The sequence below is a fragment of the Argiope bruennichi genome, chromosome 5 (assembly GCF_947563725.1).
Source record: "Argiope bruennichi chromosome 5, qqArgBrue1.1, whole genome shotgun sequence".
Lineage (NCBI taxonomy): Eukaryota > Metazoa > Arthropoda > Arachnida > Araneae > Araneidae > Argiope > Argiope bruennichi.
Genome location: NC_079155.1, coordinates 81,998,618 through 82,015,030, shown reverse-complemented (window position 1 = coordinate 82,015,030; position 16,413 = coordinate 81,998,618). Strand labels below are relative to the sequence as shown.

Genomic DNA, 16,413 nt, shown 5'->3' with positions numbered 1-16,413 from the left:
CAAATGGAGAGTAGATCCTCTGATTTTTTTTTTCTTCTTAATACTGGGATGGATACAGAAGAATTTCTGATTTAATTTTCAATGAATTCGATTGTACAAATGCTTTTTTTTTTCTTTTTTTTATACAAGAGAAAAAAATTTTATAAATTTTTACTAGAATGATTTTTTTTTTCTGTTTACTGAATTCTTTAAAATAGAAGTAGAAGCGGAAACTTTGAATTTTGCAATTCCTATATATTCAATTCGCATTTAGTAAATTACAATGTTATAAATATAAATAAAAAATCCTTCTCTTTAATACTAATAATTTTTATTAACGATAAAAATATTTTAAAAGATGTCACCCTCTCTCTCTCTCTCTCTGTTTTTTTTTTTATTTTATTTAGTTTATTATCTATTTTTATTTTATTTTATTTGAAAGCAGCTGTAGAAGCGCATTCATATATTTTAAGAAATAAAAAGAGTTCATTATTATGATTTAACTACCTCATGTTACTTTTCAGATTAAAATATCTTCTTTAAAGGTTCTTGTTTTTTTAAATTTAAAAGCAGAAAATAAAGAATTTTGCAAGTTAAAATTGCTGAAAAGTTTTTTAATGTGATTTTATCCTTGTTCTCTACTGTATCATTGATGCTATGTAATGTAATTATGTCATTTCCTTCCAAGCTGCAATAAGTTCCAAATGATAAGAATTTTATTAATAATTTATACATTTGTAATACACATATGATTTTTATAAGTTTTAAAAGTAGTAAACTTCTTATAGTAATTTGTCATAGAAAAATATCATAATGTCCTGAGTAATGTCAAATGATGCATTAAAACTGAATAATTAATTAAAAACACTTATATTTCAAATCTTTTAAAGTAAACGCAAAACGTAAGAATATGAAAATCGACAATCTTATATATTGTTTAATAGTAAACTCTTTTTTTTTCCTTAATTTTGCGAAAGTAATCTGCCATTCGATGATATTGAATATAGTAGAAGATAAAATAATTCCACGATTTTTATTTAGTAAAAAATTACTAAGTTTATATTTTTTTATGAAATTCATAAGAATATGTATACACAACCAATTAATCGCTTGAAAATAACTTACATTTCATATTTAGTCTGAAATAAGAGTTTAAAAGGTTTTCATATTTCAATATTTGCTGCAATAACAACAGCAAAAACTAAAAATTTGTTCTAAAAAATATTACATTTTTTTTCTAAAATTGTTGATTATATGCCGTTTTACTTTCTCCTTTAAGAAATATATAAAAAAAGGAAAATATTGTAATCGTCAAACAAAAATTCAAACTCTAAATTTTAAAGAATCCCCATCAGACTACCCTATATCAGAAAAACACATTTATGGATATATGCTTGTTTGCACACGATAAAGGGAAGACTCCTTCAGCGAGACAAAGAAAATTTAATATGTGGTATTTGCACTAAATTGGTAGAACTTTGGCAAATTTGCAAAATCCTTTCAGAGAAAGTCTGTCTAGTTAACACGGTAATTACAAAACAAAAAAATGTTAGATATTAGATAAACAAAGTTGGTATACATATTTAACATCAAAAATATAGATATGTACCAATTTTGGGAACAAATCAGTCAACTCGTTAATCGTCAGACGTTTTTTATTTTTATTAGCATGCAAAAACTTTATTTCAAGAACGCAATGATTTAAATAAATGAAATTTGGTTTGTGATTGCATTCGTCATTCTGAGTCAAATTTTAGTTTCAACAGGACGGGAAAAACGCATTTAAAATACACATTTGTTTGTTTCTTATGGCACTTGCCACTGACAAGCCCGCTGTTACGAAGACAGCGATTTAAGCCTGAGGGGGAACGTCTCTTGTTTTTTATAGCAGCGCCAACTAGGGCCAAGAGTACGACTTTGCCACTCACGCATCATTCATTCGCTTGCACAACCCCTTTTTACAGGAGGGCACATTCACACATCTCACAGATAGAACAACAGAAGAACAACCATGCCCAAACCGGGACTCGAACCCGGGACGCCCAGATCACGGGGAAGACGCGCTACCCCTATGCCAGGACGCCGGCAAAATACACATTTGATTTTCTTGTTATTGTGCATTAACAACCCTCAACGATTAATTGCCCAAAAATTGCACGCTAGTTGTCCCTTTTGTAATTATTGTAACGCCAATGGTAAATATCATACAGATACATTTTTTAGAGAGCATGCGAGACAGTTTCAGGGATACCACACCCATTGGTTATTAAATTTGAAGTAAATTGTTAATTTCAAGATGCGAAAAGATTAAAAAAATTTATTTATCTGCACTTAGACATCAAACAGCAAATTATTTTAGGGTTTTCAATTCAAAAATTTGAGACAAACGGATTTGTTAACTATACTTGCAGAAATAATATTTAAAAAAATTTGATATTTAACAAGAGATCCTTTAGAAGAATATATTAAATGTGAAATCCTATTTGTGATTATTATTTTAGTGTGCTAATCATAATTTTAAAATGTATTCATTCATTTGATGCTGCAATTTGGCTGTCTTGGAATGTTTCCAAACTGCTAAATTATAGTATCAAATGGGTCTGGCTCTTGCGTCATAAAAACAGCAATCAGTCAAGTAACTAATCTGTCAAATAATTGCAAAATTTAGGAACCTCTACTTCAATGAATCTGGCCTTCAGATTATTTTTCATGCGATTATTAAATGGAATTGTAATTTTTTAATTGCTATAGATATATTATTGTTGTCCAAAAATTAAGCTATTTCATATTACAATTGTTAGTAAAATATCTATAATTATAAAAGCTCTTAAATATGGATTCAGTTTTAAGAATTTTGATGTTTGCTTGAAAATGGTAGTTGGAGAAAATGTTGTGGATCGCAGTGGCATATCAGCTAAACTCCTTCAACCATTTTGTTATAACCTATTATCTTATAAATTTAAACGAGCAATTTTATATATATATATATATATATATATATATATATATATATATATATATATATATATATATATATATATATATATATATATATATATATATATATATATATATATATATATATTTATTTCGTGTATCTTGGAAACGCCGCTAAGATTAAGCGTTGCTTTTTTATGTTTATCTATATAGGTGTCTTTCTTGCAAAAACATGATTTTGCACAAAAAGAAAATTATAATTAACTATTAGAGCCTTTTTTCTATCTGCTGCCATGCAGACACTGTCATATAGCGTCATCTCGCAAATTTTTGTGGTAGTTGCATTGTTGCTATAGGATGGTAAACTACTGGTACCTCAAAATTTTGTGAGATGAGGCTATATGACAATATCCGAATAGGAATGCATTTGGCTCAATCCAGTAGCAACAATGAAATTATTATGTTAAACAATTCGGATAATATGTTAAACCAAGTATATTCATGATTTTTTTTTATTTAAATGGCTAGTTCATGTGTAGGTAAGATTGTAAAATATTCATATGTAATCAGTATGTGATTCGAATCTAAATATTTTCTCCGAAAAAACATAATTTTACAAGAAAAGAAACTACTGACTGAAGGTACTGCTACTTCACATAACGAAGGTGCGAACTCCTGGTACTTCACATAAACAGAATTATAATTATTTGAAGCGTCCGTCTTTAACGTTTTCCCATTGTATACAACACTTTTTATTGATAACTTTAGATCTATATTCACAATATACCAAAATTCTGGAGTATGCATTTATGAAATGTTATGCTTCTCGCCAAACAATTCGAACATGATGAGAAATTAAAGAAAAGTAGAATTACAATCAGCCAAAAATGCTTTCAGAAAAATTCTATAAAAGAAGACTAAAGTAATTTCTTGAAAATTAATCATCACGAGAGGGTTTAATATATTAACATCCCGTTTTAAAGCAACATTTGGGATGTTTTGCAACGGACCTCGTAATTTCGAACCGCGGTCTAATAATGGCACCCCTCTCCAAACTTCCACACGACACCAGCAGGGAGACTTCAGGCCCAGACGGACTTAATACTCACCAGACCGACCACCCCGAAGCTGAGATCTTACTACAAGGACACCGCGGACCTGGTAAGACAGTGAGAGAGAGAGAGAGAGACAGAGAGACATAACCTCGTATTATTTTAGTAATAAAAATAGAGAAGATAAGGTAAAGTATGACATTTTTTTCAGATCAAATTGTTGATTTAAGTAAAAAGTCACAAATATATTTATATGTCGAGATTGAAACTCACCAGTTCTGAAACCGGGACCTTACTACCAGGCTACCGCAGTCATCATGAGATGGACAAGTAAATAGAGAATATAAGGAAAGAGAGATGTATAAATATAGATCCAATTTCTCTTTCTTATATACGAATTTTGGAAAGAGAAAATATCACGGTGGTTTAGAAATCCGAATAACTTTTGACGAATTTCCTAGTTTCAGACGTCTTTGAATTCACAAAACACTTTTTTGGAATTATATCCATCTGCTGAGAACATGATAAATCAAAACCGCTTTGTGCTAAGACAGAAACATTTTGGTATGTGGACTTTAAACCAAATTTTGAGCGAAATGCATGCAGAGAAAGATTATAGGCCAGGCGTATCTAGATATAAGAACACATTTAACTTCAAAATGAAGAGACTAGATGAATAAAATTCAATATGCAGATTTGACATTTAAAATGTAGATATTACAATTTATGAATCAATTTTTGAACCAAATCTATCAAAGTTTGACCATTTGTAAGATTGAACTTTCGTATGCATGTAAATTCATTTGGCAATAACTCAAAAACACAATGACTTAAATATATGAAATGTGATGTGTAATCTTGTGACAACAACAATAGTTTCGTGTCGAATTTTGATTTTACTCTATTAAAAAAAAAGTGTCCAAATTGCATATTTGCATGATAAATTCAGCAAAAATAGTAAATTTTTTGCTAAGATCTATATTTCGTAACTTTGTTCATCAATTTCATGTATAGCATTTGTTGTCTTACCTAAAATCCACAATTTTATATTGTGGGAGGGGAATTAGACTTTTATTGGAAAATATACGAGAAAGTTTGGAAAAGACAATTCCCAATGATTTTTTTCAGTATTTGTATAATTTCCTAAGCTCACAATATATCAAAATTCTGAAGTTTACATTTATGAAATTTTACACTTCATGACAATCAATTTGATCTACTGAGAAATTGAAGAAAACCACATTCAGTTCTGTTATTTATAGAAGGAGGCAACAATAATTTCTTGGAAAGTATATTATAAAGTTGAAAGTTTAATAGAGAACATAAGTAATGAGGAATGTAAACAGGAATCCATTTTTTAAATATTTAGTTGGACTGTAGTAATTGTGTTCTTCATTTGGAATTTACTGTTGTTAATATTGAGAATATATTATTAGTAATTTAAATTGTCTCATCTACAATAAAGAACCTTGTTTATCTTAGGTAATTCCATGCTCATACTATAATATATAACCGAATCAAAAGAAGATATTACACAATATTTTAAATACTTTTCTTCGAAACGGTGGAAAACAAAATTACAACCACAGACTAATAATAATAATAAATTTTGATTGGATATTCTTTAGAAGTAAATGCAACGAGTAAAAAGGAAACTCCGTATAATATTAATCAAATTCCTTTATCTAATTTTTGCCTCTTTCTTTTACCTGAAAATATTGTCTTATGTAAATATTTTTCACTATTCTGCTGTTCCCTTGAAAAATGTAAAATCGAGACGATATTGAAGTTATTACATATTAAATTCAAGATTTCGTATTATTTTATTCAATTTAGTAGCTGCCTTTGGCGACCATCTCATTCGCCGGGTCTGGATTTATTTAAGTCCATTTAAGTCGTTTAGATATATTTCCGTGACCATTTATTGTAAATCAATAAAATATTGTTAATTTAATTGTTTTATATATGTTTTTTTTTTTTTTCATTATTTACACGAACCTTTCTAATCGAGAACAATTTAATGATATTTTAATGTTACTTCTACATTTCGCGATATTGTTACCTCACTTTTTAAGCCGTCTTATAATCTACGCAGACATTAAATAGGATCCTCCTTTCATAACTTTCAAAGAAACAAATTACGGATCAAACAAAGAAATGAAGCAAGGAAAATGATTCAAATTTCAAGGTAAAAATGCAATCCATTGTTGGAAATTAGGCAAAAAATATCTTTAAAAATTGCCAGTTAGCATTGTTAAAAATACAAGTTTTCAAATTTCGAAACCGTGTAAGATGTATTTTTGTGCAATAATATTTTCGTAAATTATGGCAGGAAGACGCCAACATCTCGCTTAATTTTTAATTAATTAAAATTTCAAAACACTTACTCCTAGGTGCACATTTTTATCGTACAAGTTATATATATACCATATTTGGTAGATATAAGTCAAGTTGTCTGCCTATACAGCACTAGAACACATATATACACAAACATCCATATTTATTACCAACCGCCTTTAGCAACCAGCTGGTTTCGTCGGTATTGTAGGTAACAAAAACAACAAATAAACAACAAACAAACAACAAATACAACAAACAAACAAAATAAAATAATCTATAAAACAATGTCTTAATGATTTCCTCAACAAAATTCTTTTACACCACAAAACATTTACGATATGAAATTTGCATATGTGATTCTGAAGCCCATTTTGGTTAATTTTGATATTTCTGCTATTATTTTAATTAAATATTTTTAATGCGTAATTAAATGACAAAAAGAAAGGCACTGCTAAAGAATGGCATTTCAATGTTGTATTACCACTTTGTTCGCTCTTTTTCACTACACTAATACTTTTAAAAAATATAAATTCATTTTCTGAATGCTGTCACATTGAAAAAATACCATTTCTCTATTTATTTTCGTTCCTTACTTTCAAATAGCAAAATAAGACGCAAGTGGGTCTTATTTTGCTATTATTCTTACTTTGCCAGAGAAGTTCCTTTATTTAATTAGGTTCTTTTAGCTATTAAAAATTTATAGGCAACAATGTATAAAATGACCCTTTTTAATAATTTCTAGAAGCTTCTGCGTGATGTTAAAATTAAGGATGGGTTTTAATTCATTTGAATGCATTTGATGATGATCTTTATTTTGAAGATAGAGTTTGAGCATTTTAGTTTCTCTTTGCTTTATATTTTCAAATAAATCAAGTTGTCTATTAAAATTGACTTTTTTTTTTCATAATAACATTTGCAAACAAATTTGTCCGATATTAAAATCAATTCAATAATGTAGTGTTTTGCCCGTGTTCCAAATATAGAAATAACCTTTTAAACTCAAATGAGAAAATGGGAATGGATCAATAATTAAAAATGAAATAATTATGATATCGGCACTAATTTATTAAAAATGTAAAACATTATAATGAAATATTTTTTTATTAATCTCAACTTTATATTTAATAATTATAATTCAATGAATTTTTAAGAAAAGCTACAAAAATTATTGAAGGTCTAATGGTCCTAAATGCATTTTTTCTTAGCATCGAATCTTTTTATATGCTTCCTTATTTACAAAGTATGCACTAATCAAGTATTTTAACAGTTAAAAAAAATTTAACCCGGATTTTGATGTATTTTTATGTTTCAGAAGCACCTGAGTCCGAAAAACAGATTTTTGGAACGATGGCTGTTCCGGAAATTCGGCATATGATATTTAAGCCATATGTATAGTTTTCTATTAAAATTTGAACGGAATCGTTTCAGATCAAATCCATCCGGCTGTCTTAATACAAGTGATATGATAATTATAGAAGATAAATTTGGTGCACAGTTTTACAAACTAAAATGTAGATTCGCACCAAATCTTGTACAAAATCTGAGATGGGGCTGACAGCCTGTTAATCTGTACTTTCACGAACGTGTCAACGTAATGACTCAAATAAATGAAATTTATTATGGGATCCTGTGACTGCAATTACCTGTTTGAGATAAGTTGTGGATCATTAAAATCAATTAACATAACTAAATAAATATTATGGCGCCTTCCTGGCATAGGGGTAGTGCGTCTTCCCTGTGATCTGGGCGTCCCGGGTTCGAGTCCCGCTTCGGATATGGTTGTTGTTTTTCTTCTGCGTTGTATCTCTAAAGTGTGTGAATATACTTCCTTGTAAAAAGGGGTTGTGAAAACGAATGTGACGCATGAAGTAGCTAAGTTGTACCCTTGGCCCCAAGTGGCGCTATTGAAAAAACAAGAGACACTCACTCGGCTGAAATCGCTGACAGATAACTGTCAACGGGCTTGTAAAGTGCCATAAGTCACAACGCAACAACAAAAAAATGTTATTAATATAGTAGGTAAATAGCGAGTCACCGAGAGCAGCCATTGCGTGTAAAACTAGAATGACGTGTGTTTCACTTACCATAGAAATCAAGTTAAATATTTGTATTATTATTACATAGAAATAACGTTACGTTTTTACTTATTTTTTTTCCCTTCATATCCACAAATAAACAAACGAAATTTAAAGAAAAAATTTTAAAAAAGTCGGCGGTTTTGTTTTTATTAATCATTTATTGAACATATTTATGAAAAATGGAACTTTACACATAAGCAAAAAAAGAAATGAGCAATTTCATAACTTGAGTAATGAAACACCAACAAAGTCGTTCTAATTTAGTCATTTCCGTCAATTATAAAGCGTCATTAGCCAGATTTGTTCGTGAATTTAATTCATAAAAATAGTGCACGAATGACTAAACATTGAAACTTGATAACATCATGACGAAACACTTCGCGTGTCAAGGCATTTAATAGATCATAGAAAAAAAAACTATTGGGAATGCAGACATGACAGCATTTACTTCCTGGTTAGAGATGATGAATGCTACTTTCAAAGATTGTTTAAAAATTTTGAATGAAATATTTAAATCAACATCTAATTAGATATAATTTATTACGTTATACAAATATGCATTTTTCATCGCGATATCTTCTACCAATTATCTCCAAATAGCGTTCATGGCAACTTAATTATCTGATCGTATATAACATCTGTAAATAACTGAGCAAAATTATTAGCATGTTTCATTGCGCAAACATTCAGAGTGATATAAGGGCATGTGGCGCTGACATAAACAATGATTAGTTATAAGAACTGAATAATTCAGTCTCGTTATTGCTCTTTCTGGTCTTCACTGCAAATATCGTATCAACTTTTGTAGTGTATCTTCGTAAATCCTGAGTTGAAACTAGTTACTAAATTCAAAAACTATTTTGGAAATGCTAGGGAATTTACTTTGAAATGAGCTCCTAAATTTTAAGCCTTCATCAGCTAGTATATATTTTTCTTCCACATGAAAAAGTAATTGCTTTAAATCGTATTTGTAACAGTCATAAAAAAAAAAACTTGCGCAAAACCGCAAAAACTACTACAATTTGACATTTAAAATAGAATAGCGTGATTTTTAAAAATAAGTCTAGAATTCTATCATTTTTTACTGATACATTTTAAGCATTTTATATTTTCACTTAAATTTTTCCTTGAACCGTTTAGTTTCCAACCTCAATTCATGACTTTAAGAATAAATTATAGGAGATCTGACTCTAATTATGATAAAAATTTATTCGTAAGAAATAAAGTACAAATATTATATGATTCTTTAGCACTTTTAAAGAAGGTTAACCCTAAAAAATCACATGTTTTGTTTATAAACATTTTAAATCTTTAAAGTTTGGATACAATTTTATCAATGTTATGAAAATTTTTCTTATTAATTTATGTCAAATTAAGATTTGATAAAGCAAATCTAAAATAAATAATCAAATGCATTTTACTTTTATACAGTAAAATACTGGGTATCCCACAAGGTGTGCAGTCTCTAATATTTATAGATTCGGATAGAACACGTCAAGATGAGTATTTTGATGTATAACACGTGGGGTCCCCGAATATAGCGTCATAGTCTAATTAATGTGTGAAGCTTGTGTTATAAAGACTTCAATAAATGAGAAAAAGAAAACCAAGTGAAAATTAATGTTTATTGAGAACTTTCATACAATAGATTTTCGAAATGTCAGCCGTCCAAAAAATTGACATGGCGAAATCTGGAATCAAAATTCGCAATTGTTTTCTGCAAAACATGTGTTCCAATTTCCTTGCCCTCGGTTTCAATTGATTCTCTCAAGTCATCCCATGTTGAGGGCTATGTGCGATGCACTGTCTTTCAAACATCCCCATAAAAAAAGTCGCATGGGTTAAGATCTGGAGAGTAAGGTGGCCACTCTATAACATAGTCTGTTTTTGTAATAGAATCCAGCCCTATCAGTCTATGGTCAAAATGTTCTACTAAGAGGTCCAAATTTCGCTGAGTGCAGCGAAGTCTAGCACCCCCTTACATAAACCAATAATCGCTTATCTTTCGTACGTACTTTTGATCGTCGTGCCGCTGTTTATGTTCTGATGACTATAGTCATCTAAGGAAGCTTCCATATTTTGCAATCGCCGTATGCATCTAAATTTGGAATACAAACTGTCGGATTCGTAATTAACGTCCTTCGTGTAATTAGACTAAGATGCTATATTCGAGGACCCCACATGTTATACATGAAAATATTCGTCTTCACCTATTCTATCCAAATCTATAAATATTAGTATATGTTGCATAATATATATTAGTATATGTTGCATAATCTATAATAATATATATGTTGCATACCTTGTAGGACACCCTGTTTTTGTTAACAAATAAATATAAATCTGACAAATTAACAATCCTAATGCAAGTGGGGTTCTTAACTCGAGACTTGCCTAGAGAATACTAAATAAAGAAAGCAAACGCAATTGAGTACATGACTTTAATTATATTTTTATATAACTACTATATTTTTAATTATTTAAATCGTATTTTATGCTGATAAATATAATTTTAAAAAATATTAACGGGATATTTTTATTTTCAGTTCTGAAGTCTAATTCATGTCCGCGATTATAATTAATCATGTAATATCTATCATATCAGATTGAGAAAAAGACGCGATTAGTTTCAAATTTCCAAATATTGAAAATGATAAACTGAAGAAAACCTAAACTGATACTAAATTTGAAACGTTTTAAATCTCATTAAAATCTTATTTTTAGAAATAAGTTTCTTAACTTATTTCGTTTCTATTGATGATTGAAAGTTTGAAAAGTAAGAATCTTAGGTGTCACCTAAGATTCTTATGAATAGGTAAAATTCTTACCTATTCATCTAAATTAGTTAAAAATTCCTGTCTGTCTCAAAATATACTCTGGAACCATGAAGAAAAGACGTTGATTTAATTAAAGTTAAAATGTGTGCTTCACTTTCCTTTCTTCACTTGCCATTTTAAGGGGTCTCAGAACTCTTATCAATTACCCATGGGGAGCAAAAACCCATTCTATTTCCAACCAATCTAATTCACAAATGAAATAATTGCGAAATTTGTAAATTTTACAGAATATTCATATACAATTACATTATTCCTTAAATTTTCATATAATTTCAAGGAAGAAATAAAAAGTTATAAAAAAATATGAATTAGATATTGTTTCAAAACCTTAAAAATCAGTATTTTACTGCGAGCAGGATTCTAAATTTAAAAATTAGTTAAAATTTACAAACTTAATATTAACTTGCAGAAAACTTTTCAGTTTTGAAGTTATACCTACTTTTTATAAAAAATTTTGAAAAAAATATTTTTAAAATACAATTATTTAAAAAAATTGAAAATTTAAAAAAGTTCCAATTAAAATTCAAGAAAAATATTTTCTATGAATAATTTATCTAAAAATTGATAAATAAATCACAGAGAAACTTATTTTGAGCATGTGAATAAAGCTTTAATAGGATATGTAATTTTTGAGAAATCCTGCCCACAAGCTATATTTTTTGTTTTGAGAAAAATAACGTTAAAGTAAAATAGAGTAAAAAAAATGAATTTGGAGAAAGTAACGCATATTAAATCCCCCCAGAAGTATAAGCGGTGCCTTTAGTTAGCTTCAATTGTTCCTTTTCTATAAAATTTTAAGTTTTTTGTCTTTATGTGCATCAAAGTATATCTGCGGTTGCATATCTGGCATTTACATTCTGGCATAGGAAGTTTCTGTTCATATTTAATCAGTTTTGTTATAATCAGCTTTTTCATGGCAATTCAGGAAGTTTTGACACTATTGTCAAAATTTTAATATCAAAATGTTGGGAAAACATGGGATTCTAACACACATTTTTTTCAAAAAAATTCGAAAATCCTGAAGATCCTGAATCCCCATTATGAAATATCTGCTTTAGCAAAAAAAAAGGGGGGGGGCGGGATAAATAAAACGCTATATTTTAAGTACAGTTCTATTTTCATCCCATTTTGAAACAACGCATGAGCTCTCTCACCAAACTTCTTCGCCCCATCAGTGGAAGAACATTTAACGAAGTCTTCATACAAACAGCAGTTGATAGAATTAAGTATTGAATTTGGAAACATCCGATTCCAAAGCCTAGAACTTGCTACCAGACAAACATTACTATTTTTTTTTCTCTACAGATATATTTTGGAATTTACTACTAACGATATTGAAGAAAGTTAGAATCAGAAAAAATATAATAGATAATTCGTTAAAGCGCACTTCGAACAACGAACATTATCATGAAACGTATTTATATTAGGACAATGGGCAAACATCCGGATAAAGAGTCGGTCATAAAAAGTGGGAAAACAAAAGTAGATTTTTTTATACACTTTCATAATCATTTCAATCATAGGTTTTTTATGTAGTTAAAGAAATATTTTTAACTAAAAAGAGAGGTTAGAAGTATTATGTTCTATTCTAAAATTGGTACATCAAATATAGCAACAGATTTGAAAAAAACATTCCACAAATTTGGGAGGATGAGGTATGAATTCATGAGTTATTATGCAATTAGATATGATTTTATTTTCATATAGGAACTATTAAATTCAAAAATGTTTGGTAAATCATTGATCAACCATGAAAAGTTGAGGTACTGAGTATCATTTTCGAATGAATATTATGTATAATCTTCGAAGAGATCAAATATGCACACCATCTAACCAAAAACAATGACCATTCTTGAAAGAATTAACTAATATCAACTTATAATAAGGATGAATCTGTGTGTATCTGTGAGAGTTCTATTTAATATCTGTTCCGTTGAAGCTCTTTAATTTAGATTATTTTTCTACAGCTACCAAACTTGCCGTGTGAGTGTGTGTAATCCAGAGGGAGTGGTTTTGCCTAGACTTTCTCAAGGATTGGGGCAAGTACCTTATTTTCTATTCTCATTCTATTCAGCTCTACATCTTTTGAGTACATAGAGGGGTGGCGGCGAAGGGAAAGAACATGGGAAACTTAGAAGGCCACAGCAAGTCGCAAGAGAGAATACTTGTAACTAGACCTCGAGGCTAACTCGACCTCAGATCGTTTCTTTACATACAAAAAGTGAGACTACTCATTAATAGGACAAGTCTCTATGCGCTGACTCATGATGGCCTTCCCAGTGATGTTAAAATATTAATAAAGGAGAGATTAAACTTTCGACAAAATCAGCGGGATTGTTCTCCCCTCAACTTTCTTGTATGCTAAGACAATATAGCACTTGCTTTTTGTTATTTTCTTACAGGAGTCAGTATCTCTTAAAGGTATCGCAAGGTGTGGGGAAAGAAAATATCGAAGATCATGATAATGTTCGCAAGCGGGTGGTCTTTCAACCGACTTCCGTATTGCAGCGTTTCGTATTTCGCGGATTAAGAAAAAGGCTAAGAATAAGTTTTGAACATCTCTCTTGCAAATAATTGTAATCATATTTTAATACAGACTTACAGTTTTGTTCAAAAGATCGCATGTGAATTTCTTTTTTTAAACCAAAGCTTCAGCGATATTTTTTTGGGTTTAGTTTTTGAGGTCACATATACAAGGGAAATCAAATGGACGGACAATTCATAACCAGTTTCATAGAAATCTGCAAATTTGATATTAGGGCATCCCACATTTTATATTTTGAGATAAACATGTTTTTATTTTTGTGTTATCGTGTTTACAGGTAAGCAGACAAACATAATTTTAAAAATATATGCTTTTCGGATTCTTGAAGATCTAAAACGCAGAAATTCATCAAACTCTAGAGTTAATATTTGTTGAAGTTTGCTACAATATATCTCTCTGAGTAGAAACTTTATCATGAAACTTTTTTACAGACTCCAACAAATTTTTGCTAAATTCCCACTTTCTTCAGAATTTTCTTTCATTCAATTGACATCAAGCCTTAAAATTAATTTTCTGAAAAATATCCCCCAAAACACCCATCATTTACAAAGGCGGATAAATTTTTTGGTACATTTTAGGGTTAATTTTCTTCTTTTAAAATTTAATTCTCTTATAAACGCTCTTTTAATTAGTTAAATGTGAAAGGAAAGAAAATTTAATATGTTCCGATAAATTAAAAAAGTAACTTTCTTCATAAAGGCAAATTAAAGTGATGTTCTATGTAATTTGTTCTCTTTTATAAAGCGACTGAAGATAATATAGTAATGAAGCAGACTACAGTTTCGCCGTACACCTGAGAATGACACTTGCTAAACTTGGCATTGAACAAAGAACGTTGTTCCACTAGTGCGATTTTTGATTAGGAGTGAGCGGAACTGCTCAAATGTCATTTTCATCTTCTGATCATGTTTCAAAAGTATCATATTAGTCCCAAAAAAGAATTGATATTTCAAATAAGGGACGTTAATATAATTGAACTTAATATTCAGTAATAATTTTTTTTAAAGGAAGATGTTCTTAAGGTTAAGAGCGTACTTCTGCCATCAGTGTATGGCATATCAAATAACATGTTGTAGTTAGCTGTCCGTCTAATCATCAGATAGCATCCAAGAGCTTTATTATTGTAATCACATTATTTAATAATATTAAGAACATTTTTTTAAAAATACCTGGTGATAACTAATTTTATCATTCTAACTTTTTTATAATTCTAAACATTTGTTTTGTTTAAAGACACAAGTGGATAGTAAGGCGTTTAAACAAAACTGTTAAAAACTGATTACTCAATCGGCATTATAATAACTCCCTTAATTTCTATACTTATAGATTACAACAGCGGTAAAATAATTGAGCAATTTAACAGACGTTAATTTTTTTTTTGTTCTTATTAAGGCATTTTTGTTCTTCAGAATGTGCATTTCTGACAAATTCTTCAACCTTCAATAAAGTCAAAGCACTAAAATTAGATTATTGTTGCTTAAAATCAGATTCTTCCTTTATAATTTTAAAATTTCTTAACTGCTACGGTAACCAATTCAGACTAAATAAAATTAGTCGGAACTATTTCTATTTAGTGAAATTCGGCTAAAATATTATTAATTTCCAAAATTAATTTATATTTATTAATTATGCATCATTAAATTATAATAATTAGCAATTTTTTGACTGATACAGTGCGCGAAAAAAGTATAAGGACAACATGTAATTGCATGAAAATATGCTTTATTTCCATTTCACCTAAATGAACTTTTTATATTTCTTACTTCTGCTGCATAACTTTGTGATAACACTTATACCACATAAAAAGCATAATTTAGCTTCAAAATATTGATTTTACAAAATTTAACATTAAAGGAAATACGGTAAAAATTATAAGGACATGTTGTAAAATACTTAAAAAATGTTTCAATAATCAATAAAACTACCTTTTTTTCAATCACTTGAATAATCCGAGAGGTCATAGATCCTGAAAGATCTTTTAAAATGTCCACAGATATTTTTTCCCAAGCGTCTTTGATAGCGGCGACAAGATCTTGTGTACATTGATACTGTGTGTCGTTTTTATAAACTACTCGGGCTAGAAGTCCCCATAAGTATTCGATTGGATTAAGATCGGGACTTCTCGCCGGCCAATCAAGTAAATTTACAGAATTAGCTTCAAACCAGAGTTTTGCACTCGTAGAAACGTGTATCGAAGCATTATCCTACTAAAAAATATAGTCTCCTGAAGTAATTAGTGGCGCTTCAGGTAACAAACTTTCTCCTAACATATCAACATACCTGTCCGAATTCATTTTACGGTTGATAAATACAATTGGAGTGGTTCCATTTGCTGCAAAAGCGCCCCATACCATAACCGAGGCACCACCATATTGACTCCTGGAAAACACTTCCTTGGTCTTTCGCAGATCATACCAAAAACAACGAAAACCATCAGGTCCATCAAGATTGTACTTTTTTTCGTCCGAAAAAATTACATCAGCCCACTTTTGACCAAGAGAAATGTATTTTTTGGCAAAGTAAACTCTTCTTTTCTTATGATGATTTGTAAGAGGGGGGTGTGACACTAATTTCCCATAAGAAACTTGAGGATGTTTACTCAAAACATTTTGAACAGTCCTTGTTAAGCATGGTAAACTCAAATT

At 29.6% G+C, this 16,413-nt stretch overlaps 1 protein-coding gene across 1 annotated transcript in view; it reads right to left on the bottom strand.

The window, feature by feature from the left end:
* The window catches only part of LOC129968781 (excitatory amino acid transporter-like), a 137,234-nt gene that overhangs the window by 65,950 nt on the left and 54,871 nt on the right, over positions 1-16,413 (bottom strand). The gene's annotated exons all lie outside the window — the stretch shown is intronic.